The 27361-nt window shown below is 36.5% G+C and overlaps 1 protein-coding gene across 2 annotated transcripts in view; it reads left to right on the forward strand.

Annotated features, from left to right (window-relative positions):
- Window positions 1-14160: 14160 nt before the first annotated feature.
- LOC141397516 (serine/threonine-protein phosphatase 2B catalytic subunit 3-like) overlaps window positions 14161-27361 on the forward strand; it is a 106050-nt gene continuing 92849 nt past the window's right edge. Inside the window, exon 1 of one of the 2 annotated variants that reach the window (XM_073973889.1) lies at window positions 14161-14354. The gene's annotated coding sequence lies outside the window, so the exon portion shown is untranslated. The remainder of the gene's footprint in view (window positions 14355-27361) is intronic. The other variant, XM_073973893.1, reaches the window with a different exon arrangement.

Here is a 27361-nt window from a genome sequence, read left to right on the forward strand (position 1 = left end):
TGAACATGAACTAAGTTTGGACAAAATATTTTGATATCCAAAGTTTGGACCAAATCGGTTGCTCCGTTTGTGATATTGCGAACATTTTCGAACTTTTGTGGGGAAGGTACCGGAAGGAGTGGACCTATAAGCACCGCCTTCGAATTTCATCTAATATTCAAAGAAATATTACGATGTCCAAAGTGTGGACGAACGCAGTATTCGGTTTGAGCCACTACATATGGTGTCATAGGGGTTTTTGACACATTTGGGACTATTGTCTTAAGAAGCGTGGACTTACCCCAGAAAAAACGTTTACTATATACAACAAAAATCAAAGTGATACACACGGTGTCATAGGTTTTCTCGCACCTTTCGGGCTATTTTCTCGGGAAGTATGAGCTTGCCCCTGACGGAACTTGTACCTTGTATGGGGGGGGGGGGCAGTGAATACAAGTTGCTACAACAAAAATCAAAGCGATTCGAGAGATGGTCCTAAACTGAACTTTTCCGAAATTTTGTGTGGCAGGTACCCGAAGGAGTGAACCGATTGCGTCCATATATGAACCTCATCTAAGTCTGGTAGAAATTTGACGATGTGCAAAATATGGACCAAGTCGGTTACTGCCTTCAAGAGTTATCATGCGCACAAATTTTCCGAACATTTTTGAACTTTTCTAGGGGATGTACCGGAAGGAGTGGATCGATATAACCCACTTCGAACTTAAACTAAGTTTGGACAAAATATTACGAAAGCCAAATTTTTGACCGAATCGGTTGATCCGTTCGAGAGTTATCGTGCGCTCTAGCCAGACAGACGGACGGACATGGCTAAATCAACTCCAAATTGTCTGAAACACATTTCGACCAAACATACTTGGGGTCTAAAACCATTATTTCGATGAGGCACATTTTGTCCGTATGAAAGTGTATATGCCCTCGTTAGCATAAATGCTGCGGGTATAAAAATTGTAGATGTGCTCACAATCATTTTTTTTTAATTTTTTTCAAATGGAATTCTAAAAGAAATTTTGTTTTTATACCCTCAGCATTTATGCTAACGAGGGTATTTTCACTTTCATACGCGCAAAATGTGCCTCATCGAAATAATGGTTTTAGACCCCAAGTATGTTTGGACGGAATATGTTTCAGACAATTTGGAGTCGATTGAGCAATGTCCGTCCGAATTCGGAACAAAATTGTGTGAAGGTGCCCACGAATTCGGAAAGTTTCGTCGGAAAAAAATCAGAAGGAACATTCGAGTTTCTTTCCGAATTCTAAACGAATTCGTAAAAAACTCGAATGAAAAAAGGGAAATTTTGAGGGAATTTTGGATTCTCTGCAAAATTTCGGACAAAACTCGGAAAAATATCTGATATCAGAGCCATCGACAAAAATTGTTGGCTTGGGGTTTATTGAAAGGCATAGAAAAAAAGCAACAACAGACACATAGGTACATAAAAAAAATTCCAAAGAAACACATAACAGACTTTAATAAAAGAAAAAGTGAATGAAATAATTTATAAAAAGTCGCACTTTTAAAAATAAATCATTGGTCTGTTCCAGTACTGCAAGAATCTACTAATTTTTTCTATTTTTTCCGATAACATAAAGGGAAAAATGTTATCGTAGTAAAAAATAGTAGCTTCTTGCAGGTTCTGGAACACAGCATATTATATAAAAACATTGTTGAACGCTTCTCCTAAGTTGTGAAGTAAAACACATTTTCCTCAAAGTTGAAATCATCAGCTTGCATCTGGAATCAAATGATTATATAAGCTGTGTTCCAGAACTAAAAAGTTTTTACAATTTTTACGACTTTTACACATTTTACTCCAAAAACCGTTCCCGTACACAAAAAAGTTGTAAAATGTTCACTTCTCTTTAAACAAAAATAGTGCTGAATGACGCTCTCTTTAAAAACTTTTTACACGACAAATTTGGGCGAGTAAAAAAAATAGTAACATGGTTTCCGGCGTCTGATTGGCTGATACACCGACTTTGACATTTGTTCCAGTTTTTTAACGTATTTTCCATTTTTCCGTTCCCGAACTATTTCAAAAAACTTGTGTGTGACAACAAATTTTTTGCAGTTCTCGAAGCTATAATGTAATAAATAGGTACATCCATATTTCAAATACACATATGTATGTAAATGAAAAATGTATTGATGTAATTACCAATATTAATGCGATTTCTTCCTTGTCCAATAAAATATTTCATCCACCTTTTTGAATCAATTATAAAATGTGGTGGGCATTTAATTTAATAAAAAGCACCATTTCATTAAGAAAAGACAAAACACTGATTTATTTACTCACTTTACCGTCTTTACTCAACGATTCTATTTAGAAAACTGAAGAAAACAGAACAACATAATTAATACCATTTTTTTCTATTCTTCTTCGCTTGCCACGTTGGTTAACAACAACAAAGCACGAAACACACGTGTTTTACCGCATAGACGCCACCAAAGCTTCGTCTCCTATTACGCCATACACACAGCTCTTTATTATAAAACAACATTCCGCAGCCGCGAGATCCCTGTTGTTACTCTCTTTGACAAAAATTCTCTCTCCACGCATAAAAAACATGTTCTAACATAAAAACTATGTTGGTACCCAAACAAATAAAATTGAGATATGTTACAAAATGCTGCAAACATATATTTGTTTGGACACAAACAAATTATGTTTGAATCCAAACATATATTTGTTTGCAATCAGTCCCAAACAAATATTTGTTTGGATGCAAACATATTCCTAACATATATTTTTCTGCGTGTAATTAATAATTTAAATTCTTATAATTTAAATTCTTATATCTTCGTGGTCTGAGGTATATTGTGGGTTTTGTGCAGCTTGAAGAAAATTTGGGATTAAAAAATATATATATATATGTATGTATATATGGGGACCACCGACGTAGTCAGTGGGTGTGTATTTTACTCACAAAATCCGAAATGGTGTCGAGATGGATTTCTGACTACGTCCCTGAACCGATTTGGACCAAATTAGGCATACTTTTTGGATACATTCATCGAGTTTAAGCTTCTATCGAATGTAGTGTATAGCGCCTTTGGTGCAAAAAAACGGCCTCTCTAACATATGTCCAAAACATATTTTGCAGACAACATACATATGTTTGCAACAGTCCCAAACATAATATATGTTTGGGTCTGCAAACAAATATATGCTTGGGTGCAAACATATATATGTTTGGGTGCAAAGATATTTATGTTTGGGTGCAAAGATATATATGTTTGGGTGCAAACAAAGATATGTTTGGGTGGAAACAATTTTATGTTTGGGTGCAAACATTTTATATGTTTGGGTGCAAAAAAGTACAAACCCAAAAGGCACAAAAAAAAACAAACACATGCACCAGTGCGCGCTTACTGAGAGCAAGGGAGCGTAAAATTCAATGTAAAACTCTTTGAAATGTGTGCTCACTTGCTCTCAGTAAGAACTCACTGGCTATCTCTATAGTATACACACAAATGTTGAGGTTGTTTATTGAAAGGCAAAAGAACAACAAACACATAGGTACATACAAAATTCCAAAGAAATACACAATACACTTTAATAAAAGACTGATTGAAATAATTTGTAAATAGTCACACTTTTAAAAAGGAAAAATATATAGAAACGTAGTTGAACGCTTCTCCTTAGTTGTGAAATAAAACAAATTGTCCTCATAGTTGAAATCATCAGCGGGGAATCGGCATCTGGAATCAAATGATTATGTAATGTAATAAATAAATATGGATATGCCATATTTCAAATATACATAAGTATGTATGTAATTACCAATATTAAATGCGATTTCTTCCTTGTCCAATAAAATAATTCCATTCAACTTTCCGATTCAGTTATAAAATGTATTGGGCATTTAATTTACTAAAATGCACAATTTCTTTAAGAAAACACAAAACACTGGTTTATTCACTCACTTTACGTCTAAAACACTGAAGAAAGAAAAAAATATAATTCATATAATTTTTTCTTTTCTTCTTCTCCTGCTAAGTTGGTTAATAACAACAAAACAAGAAACTCACGAGTTTGACGCATACATGCAACCAAAGCCCCCTTCTTCGCTTCTACGTCTTCTATTATACAATACACACAACACTTCATTATAAAACAGCATTCCACAGCTGCGAGAGCACTCTTATTACTCTCGTTGGCAAACATCCTCTCTCCACCTATGAAAAAAATGTCAAATGTCATATCAAATTGAGATCTGTTACAAAATGTTGCAAACATATATTTGTTTGGGCCCAAACATATTATGTTTGGATCCAAACATATATTTGTTTGCAACCGGTACCAAACATATATTTGTTTGGATCCAAACTTATTTCTAACATAAATTTTTCTGCGTGTACACTTCTCAGCTTACGAGCAGTGATTTTAGGGATTTCTGTTTCGGATTTACCACTATAATAAGTGGAATAGACCAAATGTAGCATATTTTTCGAAACCGTTTACCTGACTTTCTCTTTTTTGAATATACCATTCACAAAAATTAATTTATGATCAAAAATTATGGATCTATGTACATGTCCACATACCATAAAAGTCTTAAAAATCCTTAAATGCAAAAATTCCCGGGGGAAACCCCACGATTTTATTGCACATTAATTCATTTTGCAATTATTTAGTTGACACGACAAAACCCATGTACCTTTCCTTTTTGCCCCTTGTTTTTGTTATTTCCAAACGATTTCTGGATTTATTGGCTTGATGTTGTCATTAACAGGTAAATCAACAGATATTTGCAAAAATCCCAACATTATTGAAAGAATTTCTTGTAGTAACTCCTAATTAAACATCTAAATTTTTAAAAATTCATCGTTTGCAATAATATAGTTGACTAACTGTACATTTCCCCTATGTGCTACATCCCGACTATAGCCTTTGCTTATTTCTTATATCTTGCAAGGAAAATAAAGATCTTCTGCACCTTACAGCGTTCAAAATTAAATTGTTGTTCTATGGTAATACCTACTAAAATATTTAAGGGATTTCGCAAACTCAAAATCTTTACCTTGTTTTCTAGTCAGAATGCTTCTAGGTGACTTGTTTCGTGTTTGTATGTGTATGTACATACATCCCTGCCAGCAATTGGAAGTGAGTTTTATCTAATTTTATAAATGAGAATCTTTTTGGTGTCTAATTTTCTGTAAAAATGCGACATTTGTCTAATATACAACAACAATTACATTGTTATCCCATTTGCATCGTATTCAGTCAAAATTTAGATAAAAATACGATAGGCAAATAACAACAATAACATATGTATCTAAAAATAAATGTAAGCTATCTCATTTATATCCCAATGAAGGACGGAAATTAGATAGACATATCTATTTTCCATCCTTTATTTGGATAGAAATTAGACAGCTTACATTTATTTTTAGAATTGTTGTAAGTTGAACAAATAAGACATTTGTGCACAGATGATTATATGAGACGGTGGTGCAATGGTAGGCATGCTCGCTTTGCAATCTGAATGTCCGGGGTTCGAATACCAGGTCAGGCGACATCACATTTTTCAAATGAAAAAATTAATATGAGCGACAAAAATTCTAAAAACATAACTTGTATAAAATATAATAAAATATAATGAATTATAAATAAAGAACCAAAAAGCCAAAAATAAATCAAACAAAGGATTAACGACCAATGGGTCAACAATAATAACACATAAAATAAAAAAAATTAAATCAAATCAAATAAAAAAGAAAGAAAAAATAATTTTTTTCTTTTTATTTATTATTATTTTTATCAATGTTTTAGCTTATATTAATGCTTTATAGCTTATAATAATTTTGTCATTCAAAAAAAATGTCGACTGGCCTGGGAATCGAACCCGGGCATTCAGATTGCAAAGCAAGCATGCTTACCATTGCACCACCCATATTATCGTTTTAATAACTTTCTGCAGTGTCCAATGAGACACTCAAAAAAGTATCTAATGAGTGGAACAGTTCCTCCCGAGAGCATGATCTTATTGGATAAGAATGCGACTATCGCATTCGTTTGTGCAATCTAATTGAAGTGACTCATTTGACAAGAAACAGATAGCAAATGTTTGCAGGGATCCCTGCCAACATTTGCTATCTGTTTATTGTCCAATGAGTCACTTCAATTAGATTGCACAAACGAATGCGATAGTCGCATTCTTATCCAAAAAGATAAAGCTCTCGGGAAGAACTGTTCCACTCATTAGATACTTTTTTGAGTGTCTAATTGGACATTTCAGAAAGTTATTAAAACGATAATATCGGTGGAGCAATGGTAAGCATGCTCGCTTTGCAATCTGAATGCCCGGGTTCGATTCCCAGGCCAGTCGACATTTTTTTAATGACAAATCTTTTTTTTAACTATAAAACATTAATATAGTTAAAAACTTGATAAAAATAATAATAAATAAAAAAGAACAAAATTTTATTTTGATTTTCTTTTTAACTTAATTTAATTCCTTTTTATTTTATGTTTTGTTTTATTGTTGTTTTTGTGTCGTTAATCCTTTGTTTGGGTTATTTTTGACTTTTTGGTTTTATTACTTAATTCATTATATTTTTATATTTGTTTCAGGAATTGTCGCTTATATTAATTTTGTCATTTGAAAAATGTGATGTCGCTTGACCTGGTAATCGAACCCCGGACATTCAAATTGCAAAGCGAGCATGCTTACCATTGCACCACCTGCGTATATAACAATCTGTGTACAAATGTCTTATTTGTTCAACTTACAACAATTCTAAAAATAAATGTAAGCTGTCTAATTTGTATCCAAATAAAGGATGGAAAATAGATATGTCTATCTAATTTCCATCCTTCATTGAGATATAAATGAGATAGCTTACATTTATTTTTAGATACATATGTTATTGTTGTTATTTGTCTATCGTATTCTTTTCTAAATGGTGACTGGATACGATACAAATGGGATAACAATGCAATTGTTATTGTATATTAGACAAATGTCGCATTTTTACAGAAAATTAGACACCAAAAAGATCCTCATTTATAAAATTAGATAAAACTCACTTCCAATTGCTGGCAGGGATACGTCGTATGGAGTCAGTGTGCATGTGTATATCCGTTTAGATATAGAAAGTGCAGCCCAAAACTTCAAAACACTTGACCTTATTAATCAACTAGTATGTACACTTGGATGTGTGTGTGTTAATACTTACACACACACACAAATAAATACATAATACACACAAATGTTGCTCCTTTCAACTGAACAACAGTCCACGTTTACTTATCTAAATTTTTTCTTACAAATTTTACTGTCAAATAAAAAAAACTCTCATTCGTGTTCGTTATCGTATCATAACATCTCACATGACTCGCCAAACACAGGAAAATCTACAACCCCAAGCACCCGCCTTCCCACTAGTAACCCATTCAAGTTTCAATTCATTTCGTAGAATAGCAACATTTCGAAATCCTTTAACATGAACGAACATGTCATATGTTTCCTGTTGATATCATGTGGAGCAAGAAACAGAACACACAAAAAGAGGCAAGAAAAAAAAATAACAATAATAATAAACGAACCATCGAAACAACCTACTACCACCACCACCAACAACAACAACAAAAACAATGAAAAGCAATAAATGTTTTTATAACGGCATTTACGCCTTGAACAACCACCATCCGTTCTATGACCAGCCTAGGCTAGCGGAGCTGCCTGTTAACATTCAACAACCCATTTTTATCCTTTATGTTTTTGTTGCTCCATAAAATACAAATCTATAACTGTATGTGTTTTATTCGGTTTTGTTCTGGTGCATGTGTGTGTGAGTGCGTGCGAGAATTTCGCTATGGCCCATTCATTTGTCGCAACAATCCTCCGCATTATGGCCTCTCAATTTTGTTAAATTGAATCAATAAATGATGGCGCTCATTTGCTCATTTTCCCATACTATCTTCCTCTCTTTCTCTTCAGTAGTTTTGTTCTTTGCATTTCTGCAAATTATTTGAGATTTTTGTTTGGTTTTAGAATTGCCCCAAATCCTTTACGGCTTTGACTCATCCGTTCTCGCTCGTTTTGCTGCAAATAAATTGGCAACACTGCTCTTTATTTCCAGTTCCTCTCTTGCTCTTTCCGTTGTTTTCGTATACGACGTGTAGAGTTGCAAATTGGTGGTTACTTTTCAAATGATGCCACATCATTGGGAAAGAAATTCCTGACAATGTTGGGAAAATATTCTTTAAAAAATCACTCATACCAATTCCTTCGTTCTCTCTACAGCAGGTTAAAGTTCTGGAACTTGAATGTATTCAGAATAAGTACCTCGAAGAGGGGCCAAAATACATATGTCAATTTGAAAAATTATGGGCTAAAAACCACGAAGCATATTTAACCGAGCGGTATCGATGCTAAACTTCTAAACATCCAAAATTGGTAGGTACTGTTATAAGGGGATCCTAAAGTTTGGTAAAAAAGTGTTTTGGAGATTACAACAAATTTGATCGCAAAAATATACTTTACCACATTCGAAGGTACTGCTATACGTCAATAGTCACAGGTGCAAAGTTTGTGGTAAAGAAAATTGAGTTTTTAGGAGAGAGCGGAGTGGAAAGAGCTCCTCTATACTTTTTCCTCCCCGCCCTCACCCAAAAACTCGAATTTTTTACCGCAAACTTTGTGCGTGCGACTACTGACTAAACACACAACAAAAAGGAAAAATAGAGAAGGAGAGATGGAAGAGTTTAATCTGGACTCAACCATTAGAGATTGGGAGTGACCCTGACAGGGAAAGCGAAACAGATACAAGCGTTGTGGAATTCTGTACCAAAAAGAAGGCAGTAGTTTGGGGCTAAACAACTGAAGTTCAAGAAGAACCAGGCGCGATGTTCTGAAGAAGATCAAAGGCACTCCCTCTACTTTCAAGGAAACAGCGAAGAGTATAAACCATTGAAGAAGAAAAAGAGCCTTCAAATGCGCCGAGTAAATTAGAGGAGGAGAACGGGAAACTATGGGAGAGTTTAATCTTGACATAAACCTTAGAAACTGGGAGCGTCCCTGACTCTGACAGCAAAATCGAACAGACACAATTGTTGTAGAATTTTCTAATAACGACAATGTCCACAAGGTGGTGCATGAGGTGGGCAAGAGTATCGCACGAAAAGGAAGAGGTTCAACGACGTCCGGACGCTGCTTAATAAAAAAACAGCAAGATGCTCTTCAGGAGATCAAAAGCACTCCCTCCTCTTCGACGTAAGCGGTGAAGAGGAATTGATCTCCCGCAGAACACAACACGACTAATCCATTGAAGAAGAAAAAGAGCTATCCACCTTAAAACTCGCCAAGACCCACACTGAGAAGACTGTTCCAAGTACGCTTTGCCAAATGTCGACAAAATGAACTTGGATATGGAGAGGGTGATCACTCTGTTTTCTGAAAAACGACTGGGGAAGATGGCAAAAGAGACTGGAACGGAGCCGCCATTAACTTGTGCTAATGTGTCCAAAAGGCACTACAGGGACGAACTGTGTTATGCGGTGATCGACACTAGTAGAGTGTTTCGCAGACTATCCAAAGACTATCCAAAAGGGGCCAATAAAAATAATAAGCAGTCAGTTTGGGGGGCCAACTAATGTACGATTTGGGACCGTATGTCAACTCGGCCGCTGTCGGGGAGGTTTGGTCTGGTAAGGAAGGTCGAAATCATTCACTTGATCAAAGCGACGGTATACGTCAACTCGAGACTGAGCGCACGCTTGTGGTCTTTGGCAAACAAAACGATTCTTTTGAAGTAAAGAGATGGGAAGTTATTCCCAGAGAATTGAACGATTATTACACTCTGGAAAGGTGGCAAACTGAAGCTGTTAACGAAGAACGAAATGCCTCACCTGACAAATGCGGAGGTATACGTTAAGGCATATGGAAGCGGAACGCATGCTCGTGGTCTTTGGCAAGCACTATAAGATATGGAAAGTCTTTCGCAGGGAAGAGAAAGAATATAGCACTCTCCTTGTGGGGAATTAGTCAGTAGCATAACAAGTCCTGAAACAGGTGAGGAAGAAAGAAATCACCTGTCCAAAACGGCAGTATAAGACAAAGCAAACAAAACGAGACTTTGGAAGGTAAGATATGGAAAGTCTCTCACAGGAAGGAGAAAGGGGATAGCAGTCGCCTTGTGGGGAGGTAGACAGCAGTATAAAACCTGTTTGAAAAGGTGTTAAAATGCAGCTTGTGAGGATGGACGAAATCCCTAATCACCAAAAATATTCGTAAAGGGGTAGGCCCCAAAATCGAAACGGAGCGCATGGAAATCCAAGACAAAACTTTCGAAGCGAAGAGATGGGAAGTCTTTCACAGGGAGGAAAAAGAGGATGGCACTCACCTTGCACCCCAGTGCAGTCAGCTTCAAAATTGGAAGAATAAGAACAGGAGAGGATTAAACCACTGAGCAACATGCCTCCCTATTGCATGGCCAAGAAAGCCATTTATTGATTAAGTTCAACCAAATAAACCTCTATCTCCTGATGGAGAAAATCAATAAAGTTAATATACATGTTGGGTTAACCCATAAAACCTTGGACCGTAAAGAACAAGATGACTGGACTATATCATACAAATTATCCACCTATAACGAGATCCTACGTTATATGCTAGATAAATGTATGCTTTTTTCTCCAAAATTGTCAACGTCGGATGCCACTATACTAAAACAAAGGGTTTCAATAACTAGGTAGCGATGCTAACTCACACCACCTTTCGAAGGGCTGTACTAAAGCGGGGTACACACGATTTGACTTGCGATTTTTTGGAAATATCGATAAATGTCAAACTGTCCAGTAAGTAACCACAAAATATTTTGTGGTTGCCTTATGACTGACGAAAATGAACGGCCACTTTGCACACAGCCGATTATTTGAGCAAAACTGACAGTCAAAACTGATCGTGTGTACCCCACTTTACACTAACAAAAATTATCAGGTTATTTTAGACTACAGGTATAGTAGGTTTAGAGTATCGAAACCACCGCCAAACCCAATTATACTAAGTTTGGAAAGCAAGAGAGAGAAAGACTAGGGCAAGAAAATGAAGAATGCCTACGCCCGGTCATTTGAAGAAAGTTGCCCCCTTCGAGAATATAAAACTACATACAAAAAACCTGGATGACGCAACTCCAGGAAAATCTTTTGTGAACAGGTTGATAGCGTAAATGACGTATCAAAAGTGAAAAAAAAAACTTTTTATCTAAAACTCAAACATAAACCGAATAAATGGATGATAACACTACTGATCACATAGTGACATCGACAGAGAGTGAATACGTATCAAAATAAGCACTAAAAATCCACAAATCGATGGTTAAAAACAAGCCATCATGAGTTTCTCAACGAAGCAACAAGTGCCGGACCTACTTCAAAAGGAAGTCGACTATATTTCGTCCATAGTCTGGTAAGAGGCAAGGCTAGTCTTTATTTCCAAACACGGCAAGGCAAGTACCAAAATTGTATCGCCAGATGAGTTAAACCTCATTCTTACTCTAGACAGGGGAACGCACGGTCGACAACAGGATAAAAAGTAAGATTCCCAACGATATGCTCAAATGCACTCAATATACACAATTTAAAGGTAGATCAGAGGAAACCGCATTACATGGACTAGAACAACCACATAGTGAGCACCTTTGAAGATGTATACACTCGCTGCATGCATCGAATGAGCTTTTCTTAGACGAGTTTCAGGTTGACCGGGCCCTTGGAGATAAGCTGCGCGCTATATGACATAACAATAAGAGACAAAGTTGGCCAAGGAGCTCCAAAATCACGTCCACTGTGATTTACTAGCATAATTAGTCTATTAAGGATATTAATCGAATGACCAGTCTGTGTGAATATTTCTGAGGGGGGAAAATCCAAATCTGCCCTGTAGAAGGGCCGAAACGGATCTATAAATAGATTTAACATGGAAAATTCATTGGAAATCAGGAACTGTTTTAGAGTGACTTAGGGGATGGAGCATACCAAGCACTGGACCTGGCCGGCTTTAACATGACAAAGCCACCTGTCGAGCTGCCTTTAACACCCCTTAAAGGTAGTGAGCTAACATGTGCCGCGCGGTCACCGATAAGAACGATAAAAACTTGTGTTTGGGCGTCTGGTTAGTAATCATTCTCTAAAAAAAAACATCCTACCATGAAAAAAAACAAAGGAAAAGAAAAATAAACCCCTCTAAAGTTGACGACCACGCAAACGTTTTAAGGACTATGATCTACGAATCTGCACCTGGAACGTGCGCACTCTTTATAGATAAGGTGCAGTTTACGCAGTGGCCGATGTAATTGAAAAGTACAAGGTCGACCTTACTGTCATACAAGAAATACGATGGATTGGGAAAGGCGTCACAACAACATCTGAATGTGACGCGCACTATATTATAACTGCCATGATATAAAGCATGAGTTTGGTTGCGGATTAGTAGTTGGTCGGAGGTTAAAACATCTGGTCTTTAGTTTCAACCCGGAGAATGAAAGACTTGCTATATAGAATAAAAGCAAAATTCTTCAACATCAGCTTTATTTGCGTTCATGCTCCCACTCAAGACAAGCACGAACAGACCAAAGATATATTTTACGAGCGCTTAGAAGAAACATACGACCGTTGCCCTACCCATGACATTAAAAGTATTCTAGGCGGAAAATTCAGTCAACAAAGGGAAACATCTGTCAATGGTATGAGGCTGATAGACTCGCAGCGGCAAAATCAAGGTAGTTAGCAGCACCAGATTTAGGCATCTCTACAATCATAAGAGCACCAAATTGATCACGTTGTGATAGATGAAAGACAAGGCCTATACTGACTTAAGTGTATGCCCCATACGGGCATGTGGCGATTCTTATATTCGCCCCTCTTTTCAACCTAACCTAACCTAACCTAGATGAAAGACATTCATCGAGCGTGTTGGATGTACGTTCGTTCCGAGGAGCATACATAGACTCCGACCACCACCATGTTGCAGCAAAGGTACGTACCTGGTTAAACGTAGCAAATAAAGTACGAACAACCACAACACGGAAGTTGGACATGGGTAAGCTGCAATCACGACAGATAGCCACAGCATATTCCAACTCAACTGGCCCAATTGCTTAATCAAAGCACTCTTCATCCGGATAACATATCAGCACAATGGCAAAGTATTGCCCACTCCATGCAAACAGCCGCAAAATACATACTTGGATACCAGAGACCTCCACTAAGGAATCCATGGTATGACCAGGAGTGTTGTGCAGCTACCGAAGAGAAAAATGCGGCATATAAGGCTAGTCTTCAATCAATAGCGCACGAGAGAGGTTCGGGAGAAAAGGTGAGAAAACATTTTCAGCAATTAGACAATACATGCGACCTGTAGAGCCATTTCGTGAAATGGGGCACTGGTTACAGATAACCGATCATAATAAATTTTTCAAGGCATCGTTTTCAAGCCATAGCAATGAACTGACAAAATGTTCTCAACGATTGGACAATAAATGCGGTCTTTAGAGCAATTTCATGAAAATTCGCCTTTGGTCCCATACAAATTTCTATGGAAATTTCGAGGCCCCAGTGGCACTCGTTAAAATATTCCGATTGTGCTCAAAGTTTGACAATCTTAAAATCTAAAAAAACTTAACACATTAGGGGGTTGCCGCCAAAAAATCCGACATCGATTTTTTTAAAACCACCCTAATAGTGCCCATACAAATTACTATGGAAATTTCTAGGACCCAGTGGCACGCGTTAACATATTCCGATTGTGCTCAAAGTTTGATAATCTTAAAATCTAAAAAAAAACTTAACACATAAGAGGGGTGCCGCCAAAAAATCCGACATCGATTTTTTTAAAACCACCCTAATAGTGCTGTCGATCTTCTTCAAACTTGACATGCCAGAAAACAAAGAACGAATCATTATAACAGACGTAACTTAATATCCGCTTCATACCTGTTGGAGGTTATAACAATATAAAAACCTTCAACACGGTTGGTACGATTGGTCATATTTGTTGCATATATGGAAACACTGTGAGTAGAATACAATTCAAATTTCAAACCAAAAAGTTTTTGTAACGGTTTTTTCATATTCCCCCCGAAATGATTTGCACTTACGCCCAGTGGCAACACTCGAACGCCAACCTTATTTCGGTCACCGTCGTTTTTTAGACTCTCTTGCAAAAAAGTAGTCGAATACCAAATTAGTCATCGCATGTCGAAGCAAAGTGGAACAGTTATTCGGAGAATGTTGTACAAGTGAAAAGTGTAGTTTTCAGTGTTTTGTGCAAAAAAAATTGAAAAGAAAAAAATTAAATAAGAAAATTAAAATAAAACAAAAACACAACGTCGACCAGTGATAAATGTGAGTAAAAATGTTAAAAGAAAATTGATTTAAATTAAAAAAATAATTAAAAGAAAAGTCCAAGAGATATCAAAGAAAAAATTGTAAAAGAAATTTCCAAAAAAGTGAAAAAAAATTAAGAAGAAAAAAGTAAAGGAAAAATATATGGGGTCGAAAAAAGCACTCTAACACTAAACTGACTGACTGACACACAAACATGGTGAGATAAAGAAGGACACCAGAAAACAGAGGAATTATAAAAGTCAAAGCTGCTGGTGCGGGCTGACTACTACTGGTGTCCTCTCAGAAACAGGATAACAAAAAGAAAAAAACAGAAGAGAAGAGATTTGAATTTTTTGTGCTTTAAAAAGAAGTCGAAAAATAACGATACACCACCAAGAGTGAAAACTTCTTCGCCGAAAAAATAAACTAAAAAGAAACTTACATATCCATGCACCCATCCATACACTTTTCACTCACTCCGTCTGCCTGTCGCACACCGTCACACACACATGTACATACACGCAACGCATTGCCAACAAACAAGTGTAATGAAAATTCCAAGTGTTTTGCGTTTAGTGCGAATAACTGCCCGCTGCTAATTGGGGAAAAATATTTACACGAAAACTCACTTTTCCCAATAAGAATTTGGTGGTGGTGCTGCGCTGCCTGCCACTGCTCTGCTGCTCCATTTTAATTAAAACATTCTGTGCAAAAAATAAACAAAATAACAATTGTTATACAAGTGTGTGTCTCTGTGTATTTGTTGGTATGTTTATTGTTTACAGTTTTTGGAATTTTGTTAGCATTGGTTTTTGACAAAAACAACAAAAAGTATAAATAATTGCAAACAAACGAAATGAAAAAAAACAACAAACAACAAGTGCAGATTATTTTCAACGGTGGTATGCCTTTACTAAAATGTGTGTGTACGTGTTGATGTGAGTGGAGCTCTTTTTCATTGTAACGGAGAGTAATAAAATTGTTAAAAAAAACTCCCCTCCCCTTGCCCTATGTGGTGTGGCATGGATATTGAAAATAGATTTTAATAGATAAACAAAAAAAAACGAAAACAACAGCTATTCTATAATTGGGTCCCCATCTGCAATATCTTGAAACATTCGCTCTCTTTCTCTGAAAAATATTTTATTGTTTTGGTTTGAGCTCCCCACATATTGCCATGCATAGAGACGAGCTTATGAGAGTGAGTGTAAAATAATTAAACCATGAAAAATAACTGAGAGGGAGTACAAATGTATACAGAGCTCCCCATTTTTGTGGTGTTACCAGATTTTTTTTTGTTGTGTTGTCATCTCATTCATTCAAGAGTTGTATTGGTCATCAATGAAATCAGAAAGAAATAGAAAAAAATCAATATTTTTTTGGTATAAAAATATTCTTAAACAAAGTAAAGTTTTATAACCAACGACTGTTTTAAAAATAGAAATAATCTTATTAAAATTCTAATAAAATAACTACAATTTAATATTTATTTTTAACACGCTTTTGTGTATATCAAACAATATGTGTGCTCAGGACTGACCCTAAAGTGACTTAACTTCGCAAAGGATTGCTAAAAAATCGAAGATGTCTTTAATGCATTAACTCACGGATATGCCTATCCGAAGTAACGTTATATTTACATTAGAGATTATTGCCGTTTTAACATTTTTATGTGGATTAATTTGATTTATACGCAACGGTCTTGACAATTTACATAAATCCTCTACGCGTATTAAATCCAATTATATGTGAAAGTACTATTACAGCAACAAAAAAAACGGATTGATTTAAATGATTCAGAAGTTAAAGAATAAATACACATAGCCCAGAATGTCTGCGTTCACCTTATTACTAGACATCGGATTTTGCACATTTTTTAATAATAAAGATAGGAAGATTCTGATTGGACGAAAATTCGTTTCAAAGAAAACTGAAATCAATAACAGGGTCATATTTTGTATTTTTGTTGCATATTTGCATATGCACAAATTATGCAAAATATGGCCGAAAATTGCTGCTTCCAAGCAAAATCCTGAAAACCTAAAATAAACCTAAAAATGTGAATTTTGACCGCGATTTATTTCAAAATCCCTCCATCGATTTTTTCTTGTTTTTGGATTTTTCGCATCTATTAACAATGCTTTCTCTGAATCCGCAAAAACTTCTCGGGTGTAAGCGGTTTTCATTTAAAGTTAGTTAAGGTGCACCCTTCATGGCGTTGTTTTATAAGGAGACGATACAGTCTGTGCATTGTCCCAATTTGAACTTCTATATCTCAAAAATGGTAAAACTTAAGACAATAACATTAAGGTCAATCTTGTAGAGAATTTTCACTGCTACAAAATTTGCTCTAATCCCATTTCGATAGGGCTTTTGGTTTCCGAGCAAAATCGTGAGAACATAATAAAGCCCTAAAAATTTGAACTTTGACTGCGATTTATTTGAAAATCCCGCGGCGATTTGTTTCGTTTTTGATTTTCTCATCTATGAACATTGTAGTTTTAGAATCCGCAAAAACTTCCCAGGTGTAAGCACCTTTCATTTAAAATTAGTTAAGACGCACCGTGACCACTTACATTTCCTATAGAAAACCTTCTCCACTAATAAATTAGTTGTATTAAATATTAAAACAACAATGAGATTAAGCCAGACTATTTTGAAAAATCAAAATTGTAACAGCTATCCCAATAAAAAAACGCCACCAATGTTCTATTTGAAAATATTTTACTTTTGGGAAATTTTCTTACATTTAAACGCTTGTTTGACTTATCAAACATTAATTTAAATTTTTTGACATACCACCTTCAAAAAAATACGATGTTTTAAATTTAAATAGGTCATAAAAGGGCCTACAGTGCAGAGAAGACCAAAATAATGAACAATACCTCTGTTGATAGCAAAGTTTTACAGATAAGTTGGCATATTTGTTTGAGAATCGAAGAAAATGATTCATCACGCTATTAACTGTAAAGAAAATGCGTAAAGTAGCGGAATTAATTGATCCCTGACACAACATCAGGTCAAAATTTTCATCTGAAATGCAAAAAGGTACTATTTCAAAGGTCCTAGTAGGCTATAAAAGGACCATATCGTATCGGAAACAGTACAAAAAGTTCGCAAATATCTCAGGGAACATCATCATTTAAGGAAACGCCATAATTTTAACGGATTACATGACAGAGCCGAAAAATAGGTATTTGAAAAAAGTAAAAATTGCGGCTTCAATTTCCCTCTCTAACTTTATTGATGGGATGAGAATTGATCTATGCAGTGGGAAGGTTGGGACATCGTGGCGTCATCCACATGTGTGTTTTGTTTTTTTTTTTTTGTATTGAAGGTAGCACATGCAGTTATAAAAGTAATGGAAAAAACGCCGAGACACGTGTCTTGTTTTTTGACCTTCTATCACGCTGCGGTGTTAGCGTTATTATGGTTTTCACGATATCCTGTTAAAATAAAAATTTTAGCGACAAGACGTGGGTTTGTTAATAGAACAATTCTGGAGCCCACTTCTGACTTCCAATCACGGTGTTTATATTAATATTCTGGACTCCAAACTGTGTCTTTTAAATACACATATTCTGGCGACCAAACGTGAATTTGTTTATAGAAAAGTTATGGCATCCAATCGTGTTTATTTTAACAGAGAAACTCTGTCACGCAAATGGGTTGTTTTCATAGAGAAAAATCATGGATATTTTCAGCGACAAATGCTGGCGATCAAAGATTGGAATTTCATGCAGAAATTTTCATAAAGAAACTAATCGTAGTCATTACCCCAAAGATATGTTGGTGCCAAATCCTGGAAAAAAAGAAATTTTGTTGCCTAATAGTAAATCTTATCATAAAGAATATCTGAAATTCTGGCGCCTAATAGTGGTTTTGTTAATGCTAAGTTCTGTCGTTCAATCTTGCATCTGGCAATACACTAATTTTGGCATTCAATCTTTGGTCTTCTCTTAGAGAAATTCTTGTTTATCCTCGGGGATCCTTTAAATTGTTCAGGAGCAATCAAAACTATTGAACTCTTGAATTCTTTTAAAATGAAAATCTGGCGCCCAATCCAAAGTCTAAACATGTATACAAAAACTCTTAGGCTGTGTAAGGAATTCTTCTTTTAGCAAAAATTCATGAACGCAATTTTGCCCAATCTACATTTTTTGTACCCTCAGCCTTCAGGCAAATGACGGAATTTACACACTTTCCTACGGCCAGAATGTGGCTCATCGAAATAAAGCCCAAGTATGTTTGGACGAAATCCGTTTCAGTCTGTCTGCATTGCTGGAAAGCCCGATAACTCTCGAACGGATCAACCAATTCTATCCAATATTTGGCCCTCGTAATATTTTGTCCCAACTAAAAGCAAGTTCGAAGATGGACTATATTGGTCCACTACTTCGGAAACCTTCCACAGAAAATTTCCAACATTTTCAGAAAAGTGCAGTTTAAGACCTGCTTTCGAAACGTTTTGATTTTTGTTTGGAATAGGTTGTTCCCGGGGCCCCTATTACGGCAGTACAATTTTTTTTTTTCAGGGGCAAGTCCATGCTTCCTGAGAAAATGGCCCGGCAGCTGTAAAAACCCCTACAGCCACCATGAGCCATGGCTTGTGTGTTGGTCCAAACTTGGAATATCGTAATATTTCAGCGAGTCTTCGATAAAGTTCGAAGATTGTGCTTATCGGTCCACTCCTTCCGGTACCTTCCCCACAAAAGTTCAATAATTTTCGTTAAAATTGTACGCTCGATATTTTTAAACGGAGTAACCGATTTGTTCCAAACTTTGTATTTAATAATACATTGTCCAAACATAGTTTAATCTCGGTAATGGGCCGTATTCGATTCGCTCTTGAGGGTGACTCCCTCACAAAGGTTCAACATTTTTGTTTAAGTACAGTTTAAGCTCTGTTCGAGGATCCTTTGAAAATTTTTACTGAAGATACTCCTTGTGGTCCTGTTTGCAGCGATTTTATGTTTTTCGTGGGCAAGTCTATCTTCCCTGACATAATAGTCGAACAGCTCTAATTTATACGGTGATCAACTGAAATGACTGATGGGCGCAATATCTAGTGGAAGGAGTTGTGATCATTAATCCAAATCCATATTTTTTCGGCAAGTTCACTCGTCCAAAACGGGCGAAAATTTTCTGAAAATTCTCTAACTACATAATTTTTTGCGAAAAGTGGTGTAGCCGGTATTCGATCTGCCCATTCAATTCACACAGGCTAAGGATATATCCCTACCAGCAAAACCGTCTGATACCAATTTAAACGTTGAGATTTTGAGGAACAATAATCGGTTTCCCATCAGTTTTTTTATTTGTCTTCGCAAAGTCCTTTACCGAAGATGGAAATAGAAAAGTTTCTAGAAATATGCATCCATCGGAAGAACTTCTTTGTTCCATAGCGCCCTATTTACCACAAAATAGAATTGTGCGTTTCTATGCTCGATGCAGTCGTTTTAATCCATCTCTTCTGGGTTTGTTCAAAGAATAATCGACAGAAAAATTCTTATTTGTCCAATACACATATTAGTAGAGATAGTGCAAAATACGGCTTATTTTCTAACGGCTATATCTCTTATTCGAAGTGAAGTAAATTTGTAGGAAGAAACCATTTGAAAATTATCTTAACGAACACAAATTATATCATGAAAACTGGTATAGTTTTTATGCAAATTTAAAACATAATAAAGAATTTGCAATTGTTATGGTATTCAAACCCAGCAAAATTTTATGGAAGTGGTTCCATGAGATGCCATGATTTCACTGGATCTTTTGCATTGGTTCAAATGAAGTCGTGAAAGATCCGACCTTTTCATCAGCATTTGAACCCATTCGAAGGAAGTCGTGAAAGATCCGATCGTTTCATCAGCATTTGAACTGATTCAAAGGAAGTCGTGATAGATCCGATCTTTTCCTTAGCATTTGAGCCCATTCCATCGATCCAATAGAGATAAATTTTGTGTTTTTATTTTTACATGTATATTAGGGATATAACTTTTTGCACTTTTTTGCAAATATCAAAAATACCACCTCATAGCCGTGTAGAGCATGGAAAACTATTATGAAATACAGTGTTAATTTTTCTCTATCGCGAAAAATGTTTCCGCACCAAATGCATTGAAGTTCCGTAATGCATTTTTTAATTTTATCTGTCATAACAACATATTTGCTTTTCTTTAAAATTTTTATTTTTTTTTGTAATCTAATTTAAAATCATTGCCAAAGCGTTCTGGACCAATTTGTTCTCAAATCGCGCCATTTCGGAGCATTTTAGGAATTTTTGACACTATTGCAATTTTTGTTTTTTCTTTATAAACTCGTGAATTTTATGTTTATATTTATTGTACCTATCGGACAAGCGAATATGGTGCCATTTGCAACAAATTCGCGAAAGTTACAGACAGTTTTTAATGACTTTGCCTGTGAGAATTGTATTTTTTTCTATGAATATTTATTAAAACAAAGCAAATTTAAAATTATAAGTAGAAAAAATATCAAAAGGGTTTTAGTAATTACAGTCGGCGAGGAAACTTTTTTCACCGAATCGATCTTAGAAACGCGTTTTCATTATTAGGACAAAATTCCCCACGTGGTACTGGTGTTGTATTTTTGTAAAAAACATATACGATTCTCACAGGCAAAGTCAACAAAAACAGCCTGTAACTTTCGCGACCTCGTTGCAAATGACCCCATATTCTTTTGTCCGATAGGTACAAAAAATATAAACATAAAATTCACGAGTTTATAAAGAAAAACCAAAAATTGCAATAGTGTCAAAAGTTCCTAATATGCTCCGAAATGGCGCGATTTGAGAACAAATTGGTCCAGAACGGTTTGATAATGATTTTAAATTAGATTACAAGAAAATAAAAAATTTAATGAAAAGCAAATATGTTGTTATAACAGATAAAATTAAAAAATGCATTACGGAACTTCAATGCATTTGGTGCGGAAACTGTTTTCGCGATAGAAAAAAATTAACACCGTATTTCATAATAGTTTTCCATGCTCTACACGGCTATGTGGTGGTATTTTTGTTGGTTATAGCCCTAATGTATATATTGTTTTATTTATCTAAATATGTACGTTTAAAGCAATGTAAGATTTATTATGCTAGGAAGTCCCAATAATTGAGCTAAAAGTAGAGTCAGACTGCACTCTTGGTATTAGTCGTGTTCCTTTACGTGCTTGAGGTTACCAGTTTTAACCGGCAAAGTGTTTCCTTACTTTTAAAAGCATACAATTTATATGAGAGCAGTTCACCACTTTTACCATTTTTGCAACACTTACCATTTTTAAAAGTAAAGGAACAGACCAATTATACAAGTTTCCTTGCCTGCTCTAGAGAACTCTGCTCAACAAGTCGATTTTTAGATCCCTACAAAACAACAAACATTTCCAAATTTCCAACGAAATAGTAATCTGCAGTTGGAGTCAATGTCGAAATCTGCACTGCACTGATGGGAAGTAAAATCCTTTTGTAAGATGAATCAAAACCTGTTGCGGAGGAAGTAAACTCTGTTGCGTGCAGCGGCGGTGTTTAGACTGCAACAGCTGGGACGGCCGGAAGTTGTTTCTCACTTAAATTTACAACCTGTCAATTGCCAAACACATCGTTCCCGAAGTCCGGAAAAGGATGCCAGCAAAGGCGAATCTTACAAACCGATTTCGCTTTTGTCGCCCGTAGCAAGGACCCTTGTGGCTTTAGTTCTTCCAGCATCAGAAATAACGTTCCAGTTGCCGATCACTAGCATAGGATCCGTAAGCAGCACAACAACTGCGCTGAAGGCCATCTCCATCTCCATATTAGCCGAGGACTCACTCAGAGCAAGCCGTGCGATAGAATAGTGATAGTGACACTTGATTTAGCAAAGCCCTTTGATATTGTCAAGCACCCTCGTTGTTTGATGTCATCGAGCAGACTACGCACCGTCCAAGTTTGAAACGTTGGATAATAAATTTTAAGTGTGGATGACAGTAGTACGTAGAATTTAGGATCAAGAAGTCCAAGACCCGTAGAGTGAAGAAAACCTCTTCTGAATTCCAAGCGCTGCAGACGGCATTGAGATCGTAACGTATGCGAATGATTGTACTATCTTGGCGTCAGGTGCCTTCCCTGACGACATTTGTGAAAGACTGAACTCCTTTTTGTCAGATCTTACCATTTAGGAATACGCGAGGAATATGCAAATACCAGCCAATAAATCTACGGCCACTCTGTTCACTACCTGGGCGACCGAGTTGGGAACAATATAGTTGAATGTCATGGTCGATGATAGCAGAATTCAGACCACAGACCCAGGCAGCCAGGGGGTCTTCATAATCTAGAAACAGAAGTCTTACGTTAAAAGAGAGAACCTCTAGATCAACAAGCCTTTCAACCAGGTTTAAGTAACATTCACACGAATGCAATCGCAGATGCAGTAAACAGTTATCGTGTGAATGCGGTCCTTGGAGAACATCCACCATCTATCGCAGCTGAGAAGCGCCAGCTGTCAGTACAAACCAGAGTAGTTTTAGGTCAATACGCTCGGGATGGTGCAGCCGTCAAAATTCCTATAGGGCAAGTACTGATGACACCGTGAAAACATCCGCCCCGCATACAGCAAAGGCCCCCACGACACACTGTTCCTTTTCAATTGCCCTACCAATCCTGCTAAGAAACTTAAGTTTGCAGCTTTGTGGTTACAGACCATATAAATAGCGAAATAGCCACATTCTTACGACTGATAGACCCAGATTCAGATTAAGCAGAAAAATGAGAATACAAACATATTAACTACTGTTACTACAACGAGAACAAAATGCAATTATAGATGTAAACTTTATGATGATAAATAAATTATAGTTATTTCATTAATTCCTTTGAATTAATAAAATGAAAATCATTTTTCAATACAGCATTTTCCATTTTCCGAACAAGACGTGAAAATTACATGCCAAAGGGTTGGTGAAAATGATATGCCAAAGATTAGTGAAAATGCTATTCTTGGGAATTGGTTAAGATGGCATGCCAAAGGATTGGTATAGATGCCATGCCAAAGAATTGTTGAAGATGCCATTCCATCGAGTTAGTAAAGATGACATGCTTAGGATCTGAAAATGAATTGCATCTTTTGGGGGTCACGCTCTTGTAAAAAGAATGAGTGAAGATGCTGAAAAAATGACATTCCATTTCACTTGCACCCATTCTTGGCATCGAACATTTTGCTGGGAAATAGTTCATTACAAAAACGTGTTAGAGAAAATATATAAAATATATCTACGTCGGTGAACGAGATTATCGAAATTATGATTTTAGGCCCCAAGTATGTTTGGACGAAATCCATTTCAGACAATTTGGAGTCGATTTACCCATGTCCGTGCGTCTGTCTGGCTAGTTGCTGCGCACGATAACTCTCGGAGAATCAACCTATTTGGTTTAAATTTAGGTCTCGTAAATTTTGTCCAAACTTAGTTTAAGTTCGAATATGGACCATATCGGTCTACCCCCACAAAATTTCAAAATTTTTCGCTAAGATTAATAATAATAATTGTTCCACAAACATCTCATACGGGACAAAGGAGACTTCTCACATATCAATGAGTGGATCCCGATTCATACTAGCTCAATGATATGGGACCTACTGTTAATTGCCGAGTCCGAACGCCGTGTCTTAAAACACCACTTGTAGAGAAGTTTTACATTGCTGAAATACTCAGGAAATGTCGCCGACATTATGAGGGGTATTTTGAACCGTTGACAATTTTGATGTTGCCTGACCGGGGAATCGAACCCACGACCTTCAGCGTGCAAGGCGGGTGTGCATACCGTTGCACCACGGTGGCACACTAAGAATATTTGCACGATAGTTCCAGAAGGGACTAACCGAATTGTTCCAAACTATGGTTGTGGAAATATTACTTCCATTCATACATCAGGTTCGAATATGGACTATATCCTTTAGAAAAAACATAGTTTAACAGCTCTTCTCGAACCGTTTTGAATTTGTTTGAAACATGTTGGCCTTTCGGCCCCCTTTTACGACGGTGCAATTTGTTTTGGGGCAAGTTCATACTTCCTGAGACGACGCCAACTAAACTGACTAGCTAAGATTAATAATAATAATTGTTCCACAAACATCCCATACGGGACAAAGGAGACTTCTCACATATCAATGAGTGGATCCCGATTCATACTAGCTCAATGATATGGGACCTACTGTTATTGCCGAGTCCGAACGCCGTGTCTTAAAACACCACTTGTAGAGAAGTTTTACATTGCTGAAATACTCAGGAAATGTCGCCGACATTATGAGGGGTATTTTGAACCGTTGACAATTTTGATGTTGCCTGACCGGGGAATCGAACCCACGACCTTCAGCGTGCAAGGCGGGAGTGCATACCGTTGCACCACGGTGGCACACTAAGAATATTTGCACGATAGTTCCAGAAGGGACTAACCGAATTGTTCCAAACTATGGTTGTGGAAATATTACTTCCATTCATACATCAGGTTCGAATATGGACTATATCCTTTAGAAAAACATAGTTTAACAGCTCTTCTCGAACCGTTTTGAATTTGTTTGAAACATGTTGGCCTTTCGGCCCCCTTTTACGATGGTGCAATTTGTTTTGGGGCATGTTCATACTTCCTGAGACGACGCCAACTAAACTGACTAGTGCCTAAGATAACCCTCGAAGGGAGAAGCCGGTTTGGTCTTAATTTTGTACATCGTATTATGTCTGAGAGTCTTGTATTACGTCCGAATATGGACTACATCGGAACACTCCTTTGGGTGCCTCCCACACAAATTTTGGAAAGAGTGCCGTTCAAGGACTCGTCTCGGATTGTTTCAATTTTTGTTACATTGTTTTGTCTTTGTGGCCCTTGTAACAACAGTACAATTTTGTTAGGGGTCAACGTCCGTTCTTCTTGGGAAATTGGCCTAAAATTAAAAAAAAAAATACATAGAGACGTTATAGGTATTGAGTTTACATATTTTCTTTGTGTCCGAGACTGAGGGTATATCTCCGTCGGCACAGCTGACTGATACCCCGATTTGTCATTATGAAATGCGGAAAATAATACCTTACGTTTCCAGTAATGACAGCGTATATATGTTTGTATGTTCTATATCTCTGGTATGTTACAATGTATATCAGCTTTTGTATGTATGACCGGACGGCAATGTCGCAATCATATAAAAGAAATTCCTTGGAAAATATGTAGTGCCCAGGTGTTGTGGATTAGGGTATCACATTGACGGCCCTGTCTGACTATAACCCTCTCTTGCTTGTTTTATTTTTAAACTATCCAAAAATATAAAATTTGATAAAATATCAATCATTTTATGTAAAATTCAATATTTTCATTGTGTTAATTTGTTTTAAATCAAAGGGAACAAATCGATTTCGGATTTTTTAGGCGGCGCCTCGCCCTAAAGTTTTTAGTTTGGTTAGAATTTAAGATTGTCAAAGTTTGAGCGCAATTGGAATAAGTTGACACGTGCCTCTGGGGCCACGAAGTTATGAAAATCTCGATTTTTGGCTATTTGACGGCTGCGGCGACCCATTCCTCTGGAATGGTTAATGCTACTTGTCCGCATTAAATTAAAGGCCAATCTGTTCTTAGCATTTCTTGCTGAACAACAAAATACGTAAGTATTCTTGCTGAACAACATAATACGTAAGTATGACTGAATTCGAGATAATAAAGCCAATGTCCCGAAAAACGCCTTAGGGCGAAAATGGAGTCTTATGTCAAAAACCTATTTTTCTTCCTATATTATCAATTTTTGGGAATGAAAACAAATGTGTTTTACATTTTGTTAATATTTAAGTTTATTCAAGGGACTGACATAATTGGCCTGTTCCCGTACTTTATAAAGTGGTAAAAGTCGTAAAAGTTGTAAAAGTCGTAAACGATTTTCATATAAATTTTGTGTACGGGAACGCAAAATGTGTAAAAGTGGTAAAAATTGTAAATACTTTTTAGTTCTGGAACAGAGCTAATATGTGGTTTTGGAGCCATTTGGGTACAGATGACTACTTGTTGATGAACTCGGCTCCTTGCTCCGCTATGTCGTTCACAACTTTCAAGTTGTTTACCATCCTTTACACCTCCTGGTTATTGATGATCTGGGGCCAAATTGCAGGACCTTTTTCAAGAAATTCGGGGTTAATGTTTAATCGCTTGAACAACAAGTAAGTCTCAATTGTACTGGTATACCTTTTTTAGGAATTTCGGTTTGGTTTGAATATTTCTTCTGCTTTCTTTGTTAAGATTTTTGTCGCATTTGGCTCATTACGGTGGTTTGCACTATCAGATCAAACAATGCCAGGCCAAAAAGTTCAGGACTAGGATACCACATATGATTTATCATTTTGTTATTTCCTTTTTCTGATATTTGTTTGTGAATGCATTTCGTGTTTCAATAAATCTTCAATGCGGTTTAGGTCTTGTTTTGGACCTAAAAATATTTCTGAATATCGTTTTCACTATATCTTGTATTAAACTCAATTTATTGTCTCTATTCCTTTTGCTTATGTATGTTTACCCAATCTATCCTATATTATATCTATACAAACATCTTGTTCATTATACGTTTTGGAAAATCAATAATCCACACTCTCATTAATAACACGCAGTTGTTGTCCTGTGGGATACCAAATAAATAAATAGAATAAAAAGAACGTTCCGGGGGCGTTAAATCAGACTCGAAATATGAAAACACAAAGTGCTTTTACCGCCTCTTGTTCTTGGGAAGTCAGCTGGGAGTAGTTTTAAAACATTCTCGCCTACATCGAACTTGGACTTGTCAATCGCAGACTATTTTAAAGAAATCGCTTGAATATGTACGTTGAAATCGATATGTTTGTTTCACCAAACTGGAAGACGACGCTCCTATAATTTCTGTTCCTTCTTTCGGTAATACATTTCCTTTCAAAACCTGTGCGTAGCGTGCGAACTATTCGACAAACATTTTCAATACATATTGTTTTTCGTCAGTAGTTTTTTAAGCATTGCTGTTCGATTTCAT

The sequence above is a fragment of the Musca autumnalis genome, unplaced genomic scaffold (genome assembly GCF_047663935.1).
Source record: "Musca autumnalis isolate F117 unplaced genomic scaffold, ASM4766393v1 scaffold_3, whole genome shotgun sequence".
NCBI classification, from domain to species: Eukaryota; Metazoa; Arthropoda; class Insecta; order Diptera; family Muscidae; genus Musca; species Musca autumnalis.